A 6,705-nucleotide genomic window follows, 5' to 3' on the forward strand; every position below is an offset into this window, starting at 1 on the left:
GAAGGCTAGAGGGATTGGAATGGACTAACTGCCATTCCCTCAGGTGGGATAAGGCTCCAATAAAGTCTTTTCCCTAAAGAGTAGGCTTTTGTTATGGAGACCTATGCAGATAATATTTAACAAAGGTTTGTCTTCTTCCTAGTGTGGAGCCCTAGGGGATATTTCTTTGCTCTCTGTGGGAACTGGCTGGGGTGCTAGGAAATAAAACCCAATAAATTGCAAAGGGCCTTGGAAGATGGTGGACCCAGGAGTTTCTCACTCTCATGTTGATCTACATTCAGCCTCCAGCAAGTCATTGAAATTGTCATTTATGTTTTCATAACAGTTTATGAATCCAGGAGCTTCTGCTCAGGGTGAGTGGATCTTGACGTTCTGATTTGCCTGTTTCTCCAGATTTTGTGGAGGCTGTTTGACCTGTCTCCCCACTTCTCTGATGGGTCAAAAAAAGTCATTTCTTTTTAGTTTGTTCAGCTTTCTCTTGTTGTAAGGACAAGAATGACAACTTCAAAGCTTTTTACACAGTAGACCTAAAACTGGAAGTCACATTTGAATACTGTTTAAGCATCCAATTCTCTCTGTCAAATCATCCTTTTTTTTAGAGTCTTTTCTATCTTCTTCAGTTAATTTTAAATAATCAAAATAGGTAACTTAAATGAACTCTGTGCAAATACTTAAATTAGAAATTAAAAAAGAAAACTTTTTCTTTATTTTATTTCTTCAGAAAATGAGCAAAATATTCCAAATTAGGAATAAAAATATGATTTAGATTTCTTTCTGAATTATAAATAGGTACAAGTAAAGAAATATTTGTTTTTTCATAGTTCTAATGAAATAATGTGTGTATAAATTTAATGGTAATAAATAATAGCACATAGTGTATTAACTAATGACTGTATTATAAGTAGCATAGAATGTAATAATTTGCAAAGGAATGCTTTCTTGTTAGTCTGATTACCACCAGGAGTATTTGAGGTGCCTCAGAGAGAACAGAATTAAAAATAATCTTTTTCAAATAAGTTAAAAATTGTGAACTTTTCTATCAAACTTCAAATTAATGTTTAAATAAATTAAGTAGAGAGACATTTCTGAACATTTAAAAATCAAAATTAAGACCCAGAAATAGTGACCCTAATCATAACAAATTATATTTTTATCATAAAAATATGGAGAGAAAGGTAAATAAGCTAAAACTTTATTTCTCTATATTTTGCCAAAATCAATTTGAAGTAGTTGAAATTTAAATAAAAGCATTTGCAGATACCTCAGGATTATGGCTTTAATAAGCAATATCTAAGACAATATACAACAAAAATTTCCCTTTCTTAATGTTTATTTACTTATTTTAAGAGGGAGAAAGAGCACAGGGTGGGGAGGGGAAGTGAGAGAGAGGGAGAGAGAATCCAAAGCAGGATCCTCACTGATAGCCTCATGAACCATGAAATCATGACCTGAGCCAAAATCAAGCATCAGATGCTTAACCAACTGAGCCACCCAGGTGCCCCAACAACAAAAGTTTTCTGTGAATTCAGTAACACATCTAGATTATTTTGGCTTTTATTACCCCACAACAACAAATACATACATAAAAATAGCATCACATAAACAAGCTTTATTTTTCCCCTTAGTCTACAAGCAATGCTTGCAAATTCTGCATAATATACACTGGGGGACCAGGACTATAACTGCCAATAATAACAGTTTTTCTTTTCATTTAAACTTAAAACAAATTATTTATTTTCATTTGTTAGCAAATTATTTAAACTTCCTTGTAATTGCTTAATGCTTATTCTAGTCATAAGGCCTTGTACACCTCAGTAGCTATTCACAATCATTTATTCAAAAAAATGTTTTTAAGCTTCCACTATATGCCAGGCATAGGTGCAGAAAATGCAGTGGTAAATTTAGAGGCAGAAATTCCTGTGCTCACAGCTTACCATTCTAATCAGAAATACTATGTTAGAGAAATACTATGTTAGAGAATAAATACAAAAAAAAAAAAAAACGAAGCATAAACTAAGCAATAGGATCAGGAAATTTTGAGAAGGAGTATAACTTTCTAGATAGGATGGTCAAGAAAGACCTTAGTAGCGGCTAACATTTGAATACAGTCTTAAGGGAAGTAGGGAAATGTCATGCAGCACCTAGGCAGAGGGAAAGGAGTTCAAAGTTCCTGAGACAGAAAGTTCTTAGAAGGTCCAGGGATGATTACATATCACTGTGGCTATAGTGGAGGAAAGAAGGGGAAATAGTAGAATAAAATATCTGAGTGGAAAGGGGAAGATAGACCTGTTAGAGCAGTGCTATTCAGTATGTGGACTCCGCCTATTTTGGACCATGAACAATTTGTCACTAGTCACAAGGAAATAGACACTAGAAATTGAGAGTAAATACTAAGAAACTTTTATAACAACTTGATAGAGTACTATAGCAATTTTTTCTATTAAAATTAATATTAAAGTATCATATGGTCTTGTTTTCTTCACCTTTCTAATAACACATTTTTACTTATTTTATAAAAGTATTGGTCCATCATAGAGTGGAAATAAAAAATAAACAAATAAAAATGACCTTCACCACTAACAATTTGAGAAGTTCTATCTAATCTAGGGCATTACTGAGTGAGATGAGAAGAAAATGGGTTTTGTTTAGAAAAATGGAATGAACTATAATGGTTGCTATGCTCAAAGTAAACTAGAGGTAGGGGAAGAGGTGGTGAAGTGAAAAAAGAGCCCAAACGGAGAATATAAAAAATTGTAAAATTCTAGGTATTTAAAAAGTACAGTCAACAAGATTTGTTGACAGATTGGAAGGGGTGTACAAAGGAAAGTGAAGAGTCAAGAATAATCTAGTTTTGGGGCTGGGGAAGAGGTGGAATAGAATTGCCATTAATCAAAATGAAAAAGAAGGCAGGATCATCAGAAGAAATATCAGGTGCCTGTTTTTGATATGTTAAGTGTGAGAAACCTACTAAATATTCAAGTAGAATCATCTGAATATGGAGTTTGGTTAAGATTCTGGTGTTCAGGAGAGCTTATCTGAGCTTGAGAAATAAATCTGGCAGTCATTAGCATAAAAATAGTAAGTAAAGCTATGAGACTGGATGAACTCACTTAAACAGTGAGTGTAGATAGAAAAAATCAAAGAGATGAGCCCTGTGTCATGCTCAATGTTTCTAGATTAGAAGATGGGAAAAACCAATACAGGAGGCTGAAGTACATTGGGAGTGACCAGAGAGGAAGAAGAAAGACTAAATACATATATTGTCAAGGGAAGGAAGTATCTGTAGGAGAACAGAGATTACTGACTTTAAATTCTGTAAGAAAGGAAATGAGAACTGAGTGGGGGGAGGGACAACATAAGGAAGTGTGAGTAAATCAAATGAAGGGTTTCCTAGAGTCAGCGATTGTTGGTGTTGGGATACAAAAGGCAGAGTATGGGAAAAATCAAAGGTTATATAATTAGGGTTGGAATGTTTCAGGTTGAGAGGAAGGAGGATTTGTAGGTAAAGTTTAGAACAAAGTCAGGATATTATGATGGAGTAAGGGGGCTAGGATGGGGAAAAGGACAAGATAATTGCAATGTAGGTTGTTATGGGATTGAAATGACAAGGAATAAGAGAAATTGTCTTCATTAATGTTGAAATGACCAATTACTATGACAGGGATGATATGGGAAAAGAGATGAACTGCCCCTTAAAGTTGTTATTATAAAATAAAACTCAAGACTAGATTTGCATATCACATATCTAAATATATGTAATTTTACTTTTTTCCCAGAAGTTCTGAATTTTGTGGTAGTAATTTTGAGGTAGGACTCTAAAATTGCAATTGAAAAAATAATAACTCTGGATTATGTTGGTGCACTGACAGATAAAGAAACCACTTCCTTATGGTAACTTGATGCTAACACAGACTGTAGATTTCATCAAGTATGATCCTTAAAATTCTTCTTCAAGGACCTAGAAAAATACCAGCTTCAGCTCATTTGATCACTGTTGTTGCAAGCAATGTCTTCACATAATTTCAATTTTATAGGTTAGCCTTAGAACAGGGCAGTTTACATTATGAATTGGTATAACAAATATGTAACTTCATAAGAATCATTTTATAAGTTAAACTAATGTTTGTAATAAATTTTCTTCCTCTTCAAGCATTTATCTTCTGTATTATTATATATATGAATTTAAAAGATATTTTAACAATAAGCTTCCAAGAACTTTTACTTTCAATTGTTATTAGTTTTAACTTTTATATTAACTCTACTTTTTCTCCAATTTTAAATCAATTGTAATAGCAATTCAAACTTTTCACCTACTCTCTTTTTGTTTTCTACTTCATCTTTTAAAAATATTATAGAATGTTGGGGTGCCTGGGTGGCTCAGTTGGTTAAGCCACCAACTCTTGATTTCAGCTCAGGTCACGATCTCACAGTCATGAGATTAAGCCCCACATCAGGCTCTGCTCTGAATGCTGAGCCTGCTTGGGATTCTCTCTCTCCCTCCCTGTTCATGTGTGCCTGTGCACACACATGCATGCTCTCTATCAAAAGAAATAAATAAACTTAAAAAAGAGTCCATCCTTATAAAAATTATTTATAGAATGTCAAGTACTATTCAAGATAGTAAGGAGATTTTTAAAAATAATATTTGAACATAGGTTCTTCATAATTTAATTGAAATGAGAAGTGTAGAAACAAACACTTGCAGTGATGGAGGGTGTTTTCTAACCAATGCATGGTAAGGCCATGGGAGAAAACTTCTAACTGCCTGATGATGGCATGAGGGGCTTCCTGGAGGAGACAGTGCTTGCTTTAAAACATTAAGGCTGAGGAGAAATTAATTTCCTATGTATAGATGGATAAGACACATCAGCAGCAAAGTGGAATATAACATGAAAAGGCATAAAAAGCAATAAAACATGCCCCTTTTCTAGAAATTGTAACTATTTAGGTATGGCATAAAATGAGGGGCTTTATAGAGAGACAGCAGAAAAGGAAGCTATAAAAGTAGATAGTTTTAAAGCATGTAGGGCTATTTGAAGAAACTTAGATTTTTCCTTAAGTTTAGTGTGTTTAATCAAGAAAGACTTATGATTTGATTTTTGTTCACATGGGATGAATAACATTTCAGTTAAACACAACCAATAATGTAGGTTCCATACTGTCAAGCTTTTTCAAAGAGTAACCTAGTTATTAGCACCATTGTGTACTATAGGGAAAACAGCCCATGGTTTCATGGGGAATAAATAGAAATTATGGCTATTTTTGTTGTTTTTTGTATGCCTTGTTTTCCCTATGACACATTTCTTGCCAAGCTTTTTCAAGTCTCACACAAATGTATCAGATTGGCTTATAGGTGACAAATGCTAACAAAGGGCATAAAAAATGATTGGACAAAATTCAATCCTAAAGAAAGGTCTAGGGGAGCCTGGGTGGCTCAGTCAGTTGAGTGCCCAACTTCGACTCAGTTCACACAGCTACAGTTTGTGAGTTCCAGCCCTGCATTGGGCTATGTGCTGACTACTGGGAGCCTGGAGCCTGCTTTGGATTCTGTGTGTGTGTCTCTCTCTGCCCCTCCCCCGCTCAAGCTCTGTCTCTCTGTCTCTCTCAAAATAAATAAATATTAAAAAAAATTAAAAAGAAAGAAATAAAGGTCTAGTTTTAATTCCCATTACATATTCAGAAGCCAGAGGTCAGTGTTTTTAATTCTGGAATATAGGGACATTGGTCATTGTGATTTTCAAACCTTCACTAAATTTTAGTAAAGTGTTATGTTCATTAAATCATATATATTTATATATGAATATATTTTTATATGGATATTTATATCTGAACATGAACAAATCTTGTATGTAATATGTGATTAATATATTCATTTAATCATGTATATATGATTTACATATATACATGACTTATAATACATAATATTAAAATCCTCAAATCTTTAGCATGCTATTAGTAAGCTATTAGTTTAAGGGCAAAAATTACTTCTGAATCTGTATTGTCAAAATAGAAATTGATACTGTTAATCCGTAAGTAGCAATTAACACAACTCTTTAAATTAACCCTAAGATATGAAATGATGTCTAAATATTTCTAAGGGGTTAATTTTCCTAAGGAAACATATCATATTTAAAGCTTATAAAAAAAACAATTTACCCACAGTAACAGTAATATAGCACTACTGTAAGACTATAATAAGAACAGAAAAAAAATCTAATTTAGGGAAATGTACTTATAGGAAATGAATAATTTGAACTAAAACAAACAAAACATCTTTGGATAACAATTATTCAATAAAAGGGAACATGTTAAAAAACATAATTTGGCTTTCTAACAGTAGTACTTTTTTCTAGTCCGTAAGTTTGTGTGTGTGCTTACATGTGAGGATCCTGTCAGGTTGAAAGAGAGATATTAGGTAGACTCATATGATACTGGTTCATTGTTGATATTGTGTAGAAAGTGAAATTATCTCAGAATATAGACTATCAGAACTCATGAACTATTTGGTATTGATACAACATCACACATATTGCTGAAAATGAATTTGTGCTTTTCTCTCCTACCCACCATGTTTTTCTACCACCTTAATACCTCAGTAATGTCCCAAGGATTCTGCTTATACATGTCCTCTACTTCCTAATACATCCTGCTAATTCCTTCTTTTAATATATTTCTTAGTTTCTTTTTTTTTTTAATTTTTTTTCA

Source organism: Felis catus, chromosome C2 (assembly GCF_018350175.1).
Source record: "Felis catus isolate Fca126 chromosome C2, F.catus_Fca126_mat1.0, whole genome shotgun sequence".
In the NCBI taxonomy this organism is placed as follows: Eukaryota; Metazoa; Chordata; class Mammalia; order Carnivora; family Felidae; genus Felis; species Felis catus.